Source organism: Cynocephalus volans, chromosome 8 (assembly GCF_027409185.1).
Source record: "Cynocephalus volans isolate mCynVol1 chromosome 8, mCynVol1.pri, whole genome shotgun sequence".
Classification (NCBI taxonomy): Eukaryota; Metazoa; Chordata; class Mammalia; order Dermoptera; family Cynocephalidae; genus Cynocephalus; species Cynocephalus volans.
Window position 1 is genome coordinate 77398690 of NC_084467.1, and position 16983 is coordinate 77415672.

Sequence of the window (16983 nt, forward strand, 5' to 3'; positions counted from 1 at the left end):
GAATATTCATGAGATACAAAGCTGATTGTCACCCCTCATGCCCATGACATGGGGCCAGATTCACCCCATTACCATAAATTGCATTTGTACCCCATGTCCCCACCCAATTATCCCCAACCTCCCTCTCTTTCCCCCTTTTCTCCTCACTCCACTTTGTATCCCAGGGTATGTTTCTCCCTCTGCAAGTCCAACGCACCACTGTGGTCTTTCTTTCCTTCCTTCTTTCTCTCTTGGCTCCCACTTATGAGTGAGTACATGTGGTATTTATCCCTCTGTGCTTTGCTTATTTCACTCAACATAAGTTTCTCCAGGGTCATCCATGTTGCCACTAATGGGAGTATTTCATTCTTTTTTATGGCAGAGTAGTGTTCCATGGTGTATATATACCACAGTTTCCTTATCCAATCATCCATCGATGGACATTTAGGTAGGTTCCATGTCTTGGCTATTGTAAACAGAGCTGCAGTGAACGTGGGAGTGCAGGTATCCCTTTGACATGATTGTTTCCATTCCTCTGGGTATATACCCAGAAGTGGGATTGCTGGATCATATGGAAGATCTATCTGTTATTGTTCAAGAAGCCTCCATACTGTTTTCCATAGTGGTTGTACTAATTTACAGTCCTACCAACAGTGTAGGAGTGTTCCCTTCTCTCCACACCCTCATCAGCATTTGTTATTCACCATCTTTCTGATTATAGCCAGTCTTGCCAGGGTGAGATGGTATCTCAATGTAGTTTTAATTTGCATTTCCCTGATGACTAGTGATGATGAGCATTTTTTCATGTACCTGTTGGCCATTTGTATGTCTTCCTTTGAAAAATGTCTATTCAGCTCCTTTGCCCATTTTTTAATTGGGTTCTTTTTCTCCCACTCTGTAGGTTGTTGTTTCACTCTGTTGATTGTTTCCTAGGACAAAGAAGTTTTTTAAAGGTAGCATATTCAGTTTACAATATTTTTTAATTTCAGGAATGATGTGATGAAAAAAACAATCTTCAAAAATATAGCGTGTAATTTAGACTCTTGATTTAGCTTTTTAAGCAGCAAATATATCTTGACAACATTCTGAAAGGGACTTGGATTTTCTGCACGAAAAGTATGAGGGGTTTCAGCTGAAGTTTCAGATCATTTCCATCAAATAAGAATGTGAGTTGGTCCATCATAGATTTAAACCTTGTTTATATCATATTTTTAGGTATCTTTTTCTAAAATAGATCAATTTCTTGTATGTTGAAGATCCATTGAGGCACATAACCCTTTTGGTGATAATCACAGCAAGGGTAATAGGAAACTCCTCAGCAGTTACAGTCCCACACTCCGTGTGCTGACCACTCAATTTGATGTCGAGCAGATTGCAGTAAGTTCCATTTGGGACTTGATAAAAGTTTCGTCAATGTTCCACTATGCTTAGCTTTTAGGTTCTCAGATTCTTAACTTTTCACGGACTTTACCTTAAGATAATCCACACTCAGAATTTACTTTGGTCTCTAGCCACACACTCAAAAGATTTTCCATCAATCACATTTTTCATCACTTATTAATTATAATTGAATACATATGTGCTGTACTTTCCACATTATGACTAATTCATTCTGTATTTCAGAATTTTCTCACTGTCGAATGATTCATTCACAATGCATTACAATTCTGGTCATTGTCTCATCCCTTCCCATTTTTTTAATTATCTCAACTGTTTCCATCATAACCTGTAACTCTCCTTACTAGAATTTTCAGCATTACCACTATTGTTAAGTTGTAAGTAATAATACTCCCCAAACTCCTCAAAACTAAACAAAAGCACTGGAAACACACAGGTTCACACAAGTGACAGTAGCTGAGGATAAGGCGGCTGCTTGTTGTCAATACCCTACCTATTGGTTTAGGATAGTGTGCTCTATCACACACCTTTCTTGTTCAAGAGTTTGTGAAACTATACTTCTTTGAGACTTGAAAGGCAAGTTTGGTAATGCTGCTAAATTACTAGCAAATTTAATAATGCTGCTTTTCTGGGTCAATTAGAAATATGAGCAAAAATTACTGAGGATGTTCCTGAAAGCATTAGAATATTTGGCTAAAAATGGAGACTATTGGCGTTACAACAGTCCTCTTTGTATCTCAGCTTTCACAGAAGGAAAATCTTGACCTCCTGCTCTAAGGAGACAGATCTTGTATTAATGACTACCTAATTCTCTTCCAGCATTTTCTCCTTTAGAAGTTCAGAGATGTGTTGCTTAATGCTCTTAGATTGTTATATTTTACATCTATCTGCATAAATGTGAAGGGTACCCACAGGGAAGCCCTCTTGGCATCACTGACATCTAGACAGAAAGCCTACACTATTCATTCACTTCCAATTTGCTGAACTATTAAGCACACAGATTTAAAACATACTTTCCCATCTTCCTCTTCTTAGCCCAGCATCTTTACAGGGCATAAAGACACATAATCAAATATTTTATGATAAGAAAGAGGTTACTATTTGATATTTGTGGCTATCATGCAATAAAAATGACATTAAAATCTTTTAATTCTCTGCTCGGGCTCAAATATGTTTTCAGCAGTCTTAAACCCGAGGCCAAAATGTTGGCCTAAAAATTAGTAAGAATTTTTCACCAGCATTTATCCACAAGGTCCCAAAAATCCCCGCAATACTGTCTTCCAATAGTTCATCACAACCATGAAGATGAAAATGCATATATCATGAATTTCATTTATTCCTTCTCAAATACACACTTTTCCTAATGGAATTCTATGGTTTTCCTAGAAGGAAAAAAAAATGTGATCTGTAGTATTATTGCTGTTATTCAGGATATCATTGAAATACATTTAACTAGGCATCTCCTGTTTGGGGAATTTGCAGTGATTGAGTTCCAGTTCATTACTTTCAGGGCTGCAGTTCTATTGTCAAGGCCTCAAAATCAGTGAAATGGCCTAAACCCAGGTCGGAGAGGCTACGATAGCACAAAGGCAATTATGCTACAAGAAAAATGTTTCCCACTAATCAGCTGGCAATCAATTACTAAAAAGAGAAGATAGCCCTCTCCCCACTCAAGCTCTTCAGTATTAATAGTGCCATCGTGTAATGACTTCAGGCTTGCGCAGGTGCGTGAAAGGACAGACTCTATAGCACACTGCATTGAAGATTAATGAGTTCTGTCAATTTGCCCAGCAGACATCTGATTCTCCAGCTTTCTGTAGCTACTAGTTTTACACTTGCCTCAGGGTTTTTCCCCCTGAAAAAATTAGCTAGTAATTTAAATACACTCAATAAGTGTACATCTTTAGGGCAGGAAAAAAACACCCTAATTTTGCAGTGAAGTACGAACCAAGAAGACTCTACATCTGAATATTAACACAGCTAGTGGTTCTTGATGGCAGTATTCTTTTAGTCATACTCTATTTTTAGTTGTCACAATTAGTGATGTACAGGATTCAGAGGCTATACAAACCCCTCGAAGTAGAATAATGTAAACCCAACATCCCTGATATTCCCCCCTTCCCTCGCTGGCCCAGAAGCTGAAAAGGAAAAAACTGAGAGCTCCAATACGTAATGGAACTGTTTTAAAGCCTTCTACAATACAAATGGCTTGACTAAAGAGGGGACTTTTAGCACACTGATTTTCTGGGTGAAAGCCATTGAGACTTCCCCCATCCCCCAACCTGAGAGAAAATACAGCATTGGCCCGGAGAACTTGGTCACCCAGGCCTATACATTTATGCCAGAACAGGAATTGCCTATAAACTGAAGTGAATATCAGGAAATTTGCTGTTGCTCTAAATTGATATTTTATAACCCAACTACTGTAAAATCTCATAATCTTTAAATACACGAGGTCAATGCACTAAATGGCTATTTTATGATGCTACCTAAAGCCTCCGATTTGTTTCTCATGAAGACCAAGTCTTCCTAGTTCATGGCCCTCCCTCGATTGCTCTTTCAATGAGTTCATGAATAAAAGGCGAAAAACATCTGACTCAGAAACATTATTTGTTCCTTTACCTTTCTGCCTCCATTTAATGTCACAATCACCCATCCGTGAAATCCTTTTCCAGTCTACATTTATCAGATATTAGACTTTCTAATTAATTCTTCGTATTAATTTCTTCTGATGCAATGTTATCAATTGGTTCCAGGAGGAAAAAAAAAAAAGGAAAAGAAATAAGGAAGAATGGAAAAAAAGCCCAATCATAACTTGATTTTCATATAAATGGATTTAAACCTATCCAAATGTTATAGTTATGTTTACTATTGGTCAATGTTCATTGATTGATGTTTCAATTATTATTTTCTAGAGTAAGAAACAATAGAGTAGAAAATAGTTTTGTTCTGGAGAAACTATTCCTAACAAGATACCAGTACCTGTATTTCCTTTGAAAAAACAAAGTCTCATGTCTCTAGAGCTACTGATCTTCAAAGTTGGAAATATTTTGAAACCCACATCAGACACAGATTCTTCATCCAAAAGAGATGAAAGACACATTATTGAAGCCATGACCTTGTATGAGTCATCAAGGACCAAATGCCACCTCACCTTCACTATAAAAACATCTTAGCTACTTGAATTTTTCTCCTTATAGTATTTTTTCTATGTTGATATCTTTTTATTCATCCAGGGGTTGCAAATGACCTTATATTTCCCAAATATCTATTTTAAATGAAGCCCTTGGCAGGCCTTATATGTGGCTCAACTATGAGTGTCCTGCCCAGAGCTGAGAGCTCTTCTGCCTGGAGACATAATCCTGATGTGTGAGAACCCAGGCCCCTACTCATGGTGCCACTACAAGTGTCAGATGAGCTAATCTCAATCACACTCAATCACATATTGAAGTACATGCATGTGAGTGTTTTGTGTGTGTGTGTGTTTAATCAGGTACTTAAATACCATCTGACTACTAATTTTTGGTCAATATTAACTGGGTATTTTAGAGACCAACATTTAAGATCTATTTAAATGTTCTGCCCCAAAAAGGAAATCTGAATTGAGTAAACTGAATGGATAGGTAAGGAAATCAGACAATACTATAGGAAATATTAGCACTCTGGTCTAAAGGAAACCTAGATTCTTTAGTCTCTCAACATTACTATTTCATGATTGGATATATGATTGACTGATCTTAATGAGTGCAATATTATTATTAGATGAAGAAAGACAACTCTTCACACAGATATAAAACTTCTGGATTCCTGTATGCACAGACTATGAAGGACAGAAGAAAAACTGGATTTAATTTTACTGCATCTTTAAGGGGTGGGAGAAGAGGGAAAGAGAAAGAAATTTAAAGGAATACAAAGCAGAAGAAAAGGTTCATAGAAGAACAGGGTGATTTCTTATCTCTGCCCCTCACCAGCCCTGGGGTGTGTTTTATTTAGATGGTTTTCTGCCATTAGGCATAAGTGCTTAGGCAGGGGCTACCTTTAACTGCAAAGTGTCCACTATGGCAGCCAACACTAGCCTTTCTCTTCAATGTACCTCCTGCAGGTGGCACCATATGGAGGTAAGCTTGGGTTCACTTAAATAGAGGGACATTTCCTATGGACACAAAACCCCCCAGCTTATTTCATCCATGAAGGAGATTTAATTAGCCTGCCATAAAATAAAATGACTGACAGGAACAAATACCATCTCTCTGTTTCCCACTCTGTGAAACCAATCAACTCTCCAGGAGCACTTATTCAGAACACACCTAGTACCCATGAGGGGACAAACCCCTAAAGCAGGACACGTTTAAAATGTAGACCCTCAAAACTATTTTGCTTTCCAGCCTACCATCTAGAAACACCTTCATCAGATACTCCAAATATAAAATCATTTAACTTTGTAAAATACAACTTTATATTTCAAATTCAAAGTAAAGTCTAAAAGCTTTTCCACTATTAAAATAATAAAAATAAAATGACAATAGCTAGCACTTAGTGCTTACTAAAGTCAGGCACTGTTCCAAGTGCTTTACATGTGTTAACACTTTAAATTCTCATAACAACACTGTAAGGAAGGTATTACTATTATTCTCCATTTTACAGATAAGGAAACTAAGGTACGACGAGGTTAGTAATTTGCACAAGGTGGGTAAGTGGCAATTCAGAGAGTTTCTCTTCAGAGTCTATGCTTTGTTTTACTACATTATGAACAGAATTTTTAAAACAATCTTCCTACCAAAAAAGATAAAAATCATAGGAATAATTTTTTAAATTGTATGAAATAATAGACTCGATAATGAGCATAGCCATTTAATTGAGCAATATTGTAATAAAGCTGTTTAATCAACCTAACATATCAAACACTCCACTTGCAAGCCCAAGGCTAAGTCACTTAAATTTTCTGAATTCACCAAATTTGTCTTCAGTGTTCATCCTAAATGCCATCATTCATCCAACTAATTTTTGTAATGGAATGATGCTGCGTGTCATTGGATTTCATCTACAAGACACATAATTATCTGACTTGCTCTGGTCAGGGCATCTATGAGAACCAGATATGGACTGAAGCTCATCTCTTTCTTAGAGGACTTAAGGATGGCAACAAGTGATCAGCGTCCTCCAGTATCCCAGCATTCTCTCTCTAATGCCCCAGGTTTGGTAGGCTTTCAGTGGAATCCCAAGACACGCTGGCAACATTTTAAGCCAATGCCTCAATGTATCATTTTGGAAGCAGATTCAGCTACACATAATGGAAAATTGAATTTATGGTGACTTAACTGAACAGAGGTTGTATTTTTTTTTTCTTCCATGCAGTAAGACATCAGGAGGTTGACAGTCCAAGGCTGGTGTGGCAGTAGCATGTCATCAGTGCAATCACCTTCTTCTATCTCTGCTTCACGGCATGCTAAGAGTGTGGACCTGGTCCACATAGTCTTAGACGCTATGACATTGGTACAGACAAGAAAGGAGAAGGGCAAGGTGTAAGCACATACTAGCTGAGCGTGGCTCTCACCTAAGGAGCTGCCCTAAGAGCCCTACTCTAAGCTTTCTGTTTATATCTCATCATCCAAAATGGCATCACATTGTCATCCCCAATCAACAAAGGAGTCTGGGAAATGTGTTTTTTAGCTTGGCACTTTTCTACCTGGAAAAATAATTTGGATTACAACAGCAATAAAGAAAGAGCGAATAGAATTAAGCAGTCAACTCTCAGTCTGCCACATTCACATTAGTCACGGCTGGGAGAATCCTCACAGTGCTGTGTCTTTCTTCTACTTAACCAATTCCACAGTTCAGAATCTGTCGACTGCAAGTCTGATGTGTAAGGACACTTTTGGTTATAAGTAAAAAATACTCGATTCAAAGTAGCTTTCATGTAAAAGGAAGTTTAATAAGTTTACTTAATCTAAAATATGGGGTATAATGGCTTCAGGTACAGTTAAATCCAGGAGCTTAAACAGTGTCATGGAGTCTTTTTCTTCTTCTTCCTCCTAGATAAGCTTTCTCTATGTAGCAGAGAAAAATGGCTACTGGCCATCAATATCCTATAAACTTAGCATTCCCAGTGGAAAAGGTGATTGTATATGGTATTGAGGTTCCAAAGATAAATAAGATAGTATCCTACATTTAAGGAGTTCAAAAGTCTAGTGGAAAAGCTTTAATTTTCTCCTGTGAATCAAGCTATGCAAATGCAAAGTATTATACTTCCACTCATTTGAAATATTTTTTAAAATTCATTATTTATCTCTAGTCTATACTAGCATCCGTGATTGTTAGATAAATATTCCTCCAATTCTAAGGTCGTAAGACTGAGCATCATGTCCCAAAGTGTTTTCCAAAAAAGCAGAAGTTCTAGCGTGTTACATAGAAAAGCTACCATGACAAATAAGTGTCAGAAGCCACGCATGCTACACTTATTCTTATAGATTTAAAATGTTCATTAACATAATAAGGCTTCCAGAAGGTCCTAAAGTAAGGAAATCTGTATAATTTTATATAATCCAGAATTTTCCAAACTGTACCATGCCATCGTATTTTTACTTGTGTGAAAGAAACTCAGCCTTACAAAGCCAGTCCTTGGATTTGAAAAAAATTTTAAAAGGCAGGAAAGAAATGAGAATTACAATTTACATTTTGTAATGTGTCACACAATCTGCCTCCACAAAGACATAATTCCATGTTTATGTCAAAATACACGTCATAACTACAGTAAAGGTAAACAGGGAGCAAAGCACTGAAAATATGAGAGAATGGTTCACTTTGACATGTACTGGGACTGAGTTATTTCTTTTAGAAACAGCTCTGTCTTCCAATAGGAATCTAAGTGTATTTTGACAGGAGAATGCTGAATGGTTCATGTTGTTTACCATACAGTGTTTTCAGTTACTTAATTATACACTGAAGTACCTTGAAATGAAATATCTCTTTTTATGTGCAACATACCTAACACAGCATTGTCTAGATTGAAACTACATGGCTCTCTTTGTATTCTAGCATGTTGCTCAGTGGCTTCTACATTAATAGGCTCTCTGTGTCCTTCATGCTGACAATAACCATGAGCCTTCAGCAACAACTAAACCAGTGTAGTCACTTGCTGCTTCTCTCCATTCACATCAATGTACAAGCTATTTCCGCTATGTAAATGCCCTATCCTGAGGCTGATAAAATACTACCCAACTCAAATTCCACCTACTCTAAGAAGTCATCCCTGAGAATAATATTAGTTAATATTTACTGTGCACTTGCCACGTACCATGCTTTAAATGCTTTGCACACATAGTTTATTTAATCCACACATATCTTAAAGTCCTGTGGGGTCAATTTGGTAATTTCCCCCATTTTGCCTGAGTCCTAGCCATCACACCCTGGTCATTTCCCTTTTATATTTGAAAATTGAAGGACCGTTTTAGAAAATTCCCATTGATGTGTGGGTCTATAAATAAGACAGGAACAGTTCCCATCCCTTCACCATTTGACACAGCACTAGTTGCAGGTGTTTCATGGCAGACTACAAATATAAAAGGTCATATAGAGAGTATTGAGTTAAGGCTGACGTTGTTGAGGGACATAGTAGGTTGTTAAAATCAAGTAAATAGGAGCTCACTGGGGCACATGGATCTTGAACATCATCATAATCTAACCACTCTCTAAGCTGTCCAAAGTCTGGATCAGATGTTATATATATAAAGTCTGTTATATAGAAAGAGGCAGGAATCCATTCACTGAAACTGATATTGTGCCTTTAAAAAAGTATTTGATTTGAACATTTAAAATACTGTGCTCCACTGCTGGTTTAATTTTTATAAATGTTCTCTCTCTTATAGAGCTTCTCAATAGCCACATCAGAGGAAAGTGAAGCAAGAATAAGCTCCTCATTCAGGCACTCAGTGCACTCCTGCTTGATTGGAATGGATATTGTACATAATATGTCCCTACAGATGTTTCCTCCAGTGGGGCACATTGAATTTCATTTAAATGCCAAGGCACAAAATCTAAAACAATGTGACTTTAACAAAAAATCTGATGAGGAATTTGATGAGAAAATGGCAAGAATTCCTGTGGCATTTGGGTAACAATTTCAAGCCTTCGTTTTAATAGAATAAACAGGATCATATTTCATTCAAATCTGGCAATGAGATGAGCTTTGGGTATTACATTGATATAAACCAATAAAGAATTTGCAAATTTGAAGCACTAATTAACAGACACAATATTAAATGAAAAAAGTTTGCTCCAGGGGCAAATATATTTTGAAGACTTTAAACTTTTATTAAAAGACATTTTTGAATCATTTCTTTTGTAGTTTACATTTTTGCTGTTTTCCTACAAAAATTGTGTATGGTGTATTGTGACATTTTCAAACGGATACCTGTAATACAGCATCTAATATTCCTTTTTTACCTTTTTGAGGCAATACGTCAATGTCACAAGGTTTTGAAATGTAGAGGGGAACAAAAGCCAAAAAATGAACCCAAATATCACAGAATAATCAAATCATGCTTCATTTAAGATATTCAGTCACTGTCCAGAATACAACAAACTACAGGTGTTCAAGTTGACCATAGTGGATACATCAGCAACAATTATCAGAGCTGTTCCCAGGATGTAGCAAATTAGGCCAACTAGCCCAAGGGTAGGGCGAGTACGCAGAAAGGTGGTCAGAAAGGCAAAACGATGTGGTTGTGCTACTTGGACTGGAACACACCTCAAGATTTTACTCATACATAATCACATATAACTCACTTAATTCCACTACCAGTACCACCATGTCAAGGGCATCCACCCACACACTGTAGGAATGCCTTTGTGCCTTCTTTTCCCCTAGATGTCTCTGGGTGCTAATTTAAACCAAATTTCACCTGGATGAAAATGTGAAAGGAGGTGAAAGGATGGGTGTGAGGAGATACAGTGGATTTAACTCAGGTCTGGCAAGCAGATAACACTTCTTAAATTAATAATCCATTAATTTTTAACTCTATGTGAAAATTATTTCATAATTCTAGAGGAAGAACTGTCTGAAATCTTGGCTTACTGGTCACAAGCGCACTACTGAAAGAGAATTTTCTCTACCTAATTGCAATGCTGCACAGAGTTTCCTTCCTGAAACTACAATATCTAAGACATATGTATCTAAAGACTCACACTTCAGAAAACAGGAATGTCAGCTAGAATGTTAAAGAATCAAATACATGAGACCAACATTCACGTAAGATTTTGTGGGCTGGCTTTGTGTGTGTGTGCATGTGTGTGAGCGCACATGCACATCTTTGAGTGTGCATATTTTTAAACAAGTAATTATTTTATCCTAAGGATGTAGTCAGTAGAAGTTGGCTGGTGTTAATATTACCTGTACCAACAATTCCGCAATCTGTGCCCCACTTACAAGTTTTCACAGAGAATTAATTTGCTTGCATTATGACTAAATACCACATTTTCTTTCTAAGAAAGAAGGAAAGGGGATTGAGCAAAGTACAAGGAATTTTGTGTACATTTTATTGTCACAACCACCCCATGAATGAATTATTTCTGCATCTATATTAAAAATGAGGAACATAAGGCCTGAAAGGTTAAGTAACTGGCCCAAGATCACATAACCAACATGCAAATGAGCCAGAATTTCAAACCAAGTAGGTTTGGCTCCAGAACCTAGGCTTTTTCCCATTGTACCAGAGCACCAGTAAAACTGGTTAAAAAGTGAGACTGAATCAAATTAGTTAAAACATCAAAAAGCTTATCTTTCACTCTGAAGAAATTCCTGTCTGATTTTAGTGCCAGGAATGTCTGTGTTTTGTGGAAACTGAGCAATTTTTATAGTAAAAACTTAGGGACAAATTTGTGCTCACCCACCATCCCTCTTCAGTGCATCTTGTTATCCATTAGAACCTGAACCTTATTCCTAGCTCCATTTTACCTCACCCTTCTTTTCTATTTTGCCAATTTGTCATTTTACATACCGTTGTTAGCTACACAAAATGCTTTCTGGAATGTACAGTAACCCCAGTAAAAGGCTATAGCTCCCTTTGGGGAAGGCTGGGAGAAAGGCTAACTGTACAAAGTTTTAGCAGCATAGCAGAATCTTTCCTCAAGGATACTGGGCCTCCCCTTCATTCCAAGGGTACTAGATCTATAAACTGGCTCAAGTCTGGGAATTGATTGAGGGGGCTGTGACTCTACATTTTGATGATTCCAGTTTGACCTCTGTTCACTTGACCTAGAACTCTCCCACTTGTACAGATAAAGCAAGAATTTAGTAGATTGCCATCTATTTCACTGCTAAGGACACCATGATCAACCAGCGAATGCCAAAGGTCTCTGCAAGTCAGACTCTTCTGATGACTGTTTTGACTGCTGTCCATCATGGTAACCACGACCATCTTGCCTTTGGTGATTAACACCTTGAGATCCAAATATCCCCAGTGTATTCGTGTTTCCAATTCAGTGTCAGCAATTCCTACTATAATTTCTGACCTACAGATAAGAGTGACCACAGCCTCTTCAAGGATGCTAGGGCTCCCTTCATAAACTCATTTCTCACAGTGGTGGTGAAAGATGTGTCCTCTGGACTCTCCCAGGGTGCATGAGCAGGTCTTATGTGATAAATCCACTCTGACATACCAGAGTTGGATGCATGAGTGTGTGTGAGTGAGCACGGAGCAGAGAATTCTATTTAAAAATTTAAAGTAAAACAGAATTTACAAGTAGATTTTTTAATAATAAAGTGCTTTAATCCTTGTAGTACTAATTCTATCAAATCACTATTTTAAACACATGAACTTAGCTTTTCCTTTTCTGTTGAGTGTAGTCTTCCCAAGTTTGGGAAATCTCAGTGCCCTTCACACTAATTTTCCCTGTTTTCCAAACATAGTGACATACTCATAAGCTTTTTTTCCATTGTCAAGCAAGAAGTAAGTACCTACAAACACAAATGAGTCACAGCTTGCAGATGAAGGGCCTGATTGTCTTTTCAGACACTGGCATGAATCAAAGCCCAAAGGAGAGGAAAGGATTACAATCCAGCACTGATACTAACAAACCTGAAGAAAAGTGAGTTCTATATTTAAAATGTCATTAACTGTGAAAAGTATTTAATTGGCATACAAAAAACCAAAAAACAAATTATAAAATTTTTACCCCAATACCCATTCTAATAGTCTAGCTTTGCCACTTCATTATACAGAGTAGTACAGAGCTGTTTTTTTTTTTTTAATTAAACTGTGTACCTTTAAATAAAAAATCATCTGGAAAAATAATTTGCATATTACACAATCTAAGTGCTAAGACTGCAATGACTTTGCCTCCTAGGCTAGTGCATTTGAAATGTAAAAGGTTTTCAATTTATCTTAGTGAGTCCTATACACACACACACACACACACACACACACACACACACACACACACACACACACACACACAAGCCAATAACACGGGAGGCTATTTTTCTTGGAAATTTTTGGAAGCGCTTAGTTTTACATAATAAAAAAAAGCAAACCAAATGTTTTGGGGGGGTTATTTTTCTGTTTCTTCACCTATAGATTCTTCATCTTTAGATTCATGAATATAGGTATCAGTGAGTCACTCTATATTATTCAGGGACTGATAGACAAAGTCTGAATTTTGAATATCAAACATTATTTTCAATTCTAGCTGATATCTACCATTGCATATACCATGTTATTTTAATTATCGATTTATGTTTCTGTCTGCCCCAGCAGACTGTAAGCTTTCTGAAGACAGAGATTCTGTCTTACTTGATTTTTCACATCCAAGTGGCTAGCATCACCTTTGGCATGAATCTCTATTGGTGGAGTGTTGTCCAGCGTAAGACCCCCATGTGAAGATTTTTCTTGAGTTTAATGAAATGCATTCAGTGGAATAGAATTTACATGAAAAATGAATCATGATGCAATTTAGCTAGCAAGCTAACTGCTCCCTTCTCTGAAACTGCAACCACTGTTAACATTATGAAAATAATATTTTATAGTAACTGAATCCTAGAAAATCTCCATTTTATTCAATATAGGGCCCAATGTAGTAGTCTGGGAGCAGAAGTTCTGGAAATACTGCTACTGCCTCTGACACCTAAACCATCAACCCTACCCCACTATCTCATCTTCTTTAGAATACATAGAATTTAGTTGCACACTCCAGCCTCCCATTTTATTTTATTTTCACCTACTATAATGTATTAGATATACTTGTATATGTCCTTAGACATACAAGTTTCCTTGAAAATTAGAGTGATGCTAGTGTATGTAAATTTGAAAAATAATTTTATTACTTATTAATATTAAATTATTAATTGCACCAATAATCACATGCCTTTTGTTATGTATTCACTAAATATTACGTTTTGGGGTTCCACTCATTTTGTTGAATATAAATATAATGGATTGCTTCTGACTTCTGCATCCACCATATGTACATACCACAATTTATTTATCCGCATTTTTAATACCTCCTAGTTATCACTACCATAAACAATCTTGCAATGAACATACATTTCCATTTGTGGGTCTTATGTGCATGCCTCATCTCACTGAGTACTGCCAGATTTCCCTCCAGGGTGGCTGTACTCATTTATACTCCCATCAGCAGATCATAGAAATTCTCATTTCTCCACATCCTTGCCAACACTTGATATTATGAACTTTTTAATCTTTGCTAATTTGATTAATATAAAACAACATCTCATAGTTATAATATAGGTTGAACACCATTTCAAATATTTGTTCATGGTTTGTAATTTTCCCTTCTTTGAATTAACTGATTACATCCTTTATTTTTTCCTTTTGAATTCTGTGTTCGTGATACTCATTTACAGTAGTTTCTTATATATTCTAGATTTCTCTCTGTTGGTTTTATGTATTGCAAAAACTCCCAATTTATAATATGTGTTCTTTAATTTATTTATGGCATTTTCAATTAACAAGAAATCCTTAATGTTGATGTTGTCAAACCCATCAGATTTCCCCTTTGGTTTGTTCTTTGTGGATCCTTTTTGAGATCCTCACTACTCCAAGATTAGAAAGACACTCTTCAATATTTTCTTCCCTTAGCTTTACAGTTTTTTCTGTCACTTATAGAACTTTCATCCATCTGGGATATATTATTTATACATGGTAGGGATCCAACTTTAGTTTTCCACATCAAATAAAATCCATTCTTTCTCTATTGACCAGTGATATCACTTTAGTTACAAACAAAATCTTACATATATGTCTGTACATATGAACACATTCATTCACAAGCATACCACAAAGCCATAGGCAAAAATGGAACCAAGAGATCATGTGTTTACTTGTCTCTCCCTACACTGGTTCCATTTTTGCATATGGTTCTATAGTTTTGTGGTATGCTTTATAACCTGGAAGGGTATACTTTCTGTATTAGCCAGGGTTCTCCAGAGAAACAGAATCAATAGAATACATCTATATAAGGAGATTTATTATAGGAATTGGCTCATGCAATTAAGAAGGCCAAGAAGCCCCACATTATGCCATCTGCACGATGGAGACCCAGGGAAGCTGGTGATGTGATTCAGTTCGAGCCCAAAAGCCTGAGAACCAGGAGAACTGATGTAAATCTCAGTCCAAGGCCAAAAACCTGAGAATCAAGGGGGCTGCTGGTATGAGTCCTAGAATCAAAGGCCCTAGAACCAAAAGCTCAGATGTTCAAGAGCAGAAGACACATGTCCCCATTCAAGTAGAGAGTTGGTTCACCCTTCCTCCACCCTTGTGTTCTATTCAGGCCCTCAGTGGATTGGATGTTGCTTGCCCACATTGGTAAGGCCGATCATCTTTACTTAGCCTACTGATTCAAAAGCTAATCTCTTCTGGAAACATCCTCATAGGCACACCCGGAAATAATGTTTTACCAGCATCCCTTTGACCTCTCAAGATGACACATAAAATTAACCATCACGCTCCCTCCCACCCTTTACTCTTAGTATTCAAAATTGTTTAGTTACCTTATTTTTTTCTATATAAATTGTGATTGGTGTCTCATTCTCTAGCTGGAAGTTGCCACTTTAAAAGGAGGCCACTGATTTTTGTTGCAGTGATAGGTAGCATTCTTGTCTTGTTCCCATTCTCGAAAGGAAAATGACTAATATTTTCCCCAAGGAGCATGATATTTGCTGTATTTTTTTCAGTGAACAGACTACATTAATTTAAGGAATTTTATTTTATTCTTATTCTTCTGAGAAGGTTTATTCAAGAGACATTAAGAACTTACTGTGTAATAATCACTGTTCTAGAAACTGCAGATACAGCAGTAAATAAAACAGACAAAATCCCTGAACTCAAAGATCTCATATAAGAAAAAAGAAAAACAAAAAATAAACAAGATATCTAAGTTACATAATAATATATACAAGAACAAGATGCTGAACTAGAGCAACTTCTGGGTCCCTCCCCCCAAAATATCAAGATTTTGAGAAAATCACTGGGGCATTGCCCGGAATGGGGAAGTTGAACTTGTGTATGTGGAGTAGCACTGGCCTGAGGCAGGTGGCAGCTGAGGAGGAGGATAAAAGAGAAAAGAAACTCCTGGGGTTTTGCCCTTACTTCCCCTCTTCCTTTGCTCCTGCCCATTCCCACTGCTCCCATTGTCTGGGTGTCTTAGACTTCTGGTCCAGGTATTCTCAGAGGTTAAATCAGAGCAAGACAAAAGTGATATGGTTGTGAGCCACTAAGAGAAACAGTGAGAACTAACTAACCTCAGACAAGTAGCTTCTCACTTTTATCCCTCTAAACCCCCAGGGTTGGTGAATTATAGTCTATGCATGTTTCTTCCTATAGCTGCTTCTCCCTTGGGTGCAAAGTGTAAAGATCTGATATAAGGAATTACTTAATAGTTTGTCTTTTCCAGGTGTCTGGCCTCTTCACCTTAGATGTCTCTCTTTCTCTCTCTCTCTCTCTCTCTCTCTCTCTCTCTCTCTCTCTCTCACACACACACACACACACGCACGCACGCACGCACGCACGCATACACACTGAGATCTTTGGGGCTGACCTTAGCAAGGGTCTGGGCTTCCTCCGTTTTTCATTACCTAATAGCATCGCTGGTACTTCCAGGGGAAGATGAACTGGCAGACCCAGATAACAAGAGAATTAAGGAGCAGAACTATTTTGGTGTACTGCCATACAAATAGCATTAGGAGAAATATTAGAACAGACAGAGCAAGATTTTTAAATTGAAACACATGTTAAATTAAACGAGGGAAGATATTAGTGGTAGAGAAGAAGAACATTGCAAACAAGGCAAGAAGAGAAGGGCTGGCAATTTTGAACAGGGTTTCCAGAGATGCTTTACTAGAAAGGTAACACTTACATAAAGACCAAAAGAAATGGAGGGAGTTTGCCATGTGGATATCTGGGAGAAGAGCAAAGCAGTCCAGACTGGTGCAAGTCAAATGTTGATCTGGAGCCGAGAGAGGGGAAGAAGAGTGGTAGGACATGAGGCCCAGGAGGGAAGACAGCAGATCACCTGGGTCTCAGGGGCTATTGTTAGAACTCGCTTTTATCCTGAGGAGTGGGGAAAGCCATTGGAGTGTTTTGAGCCAAG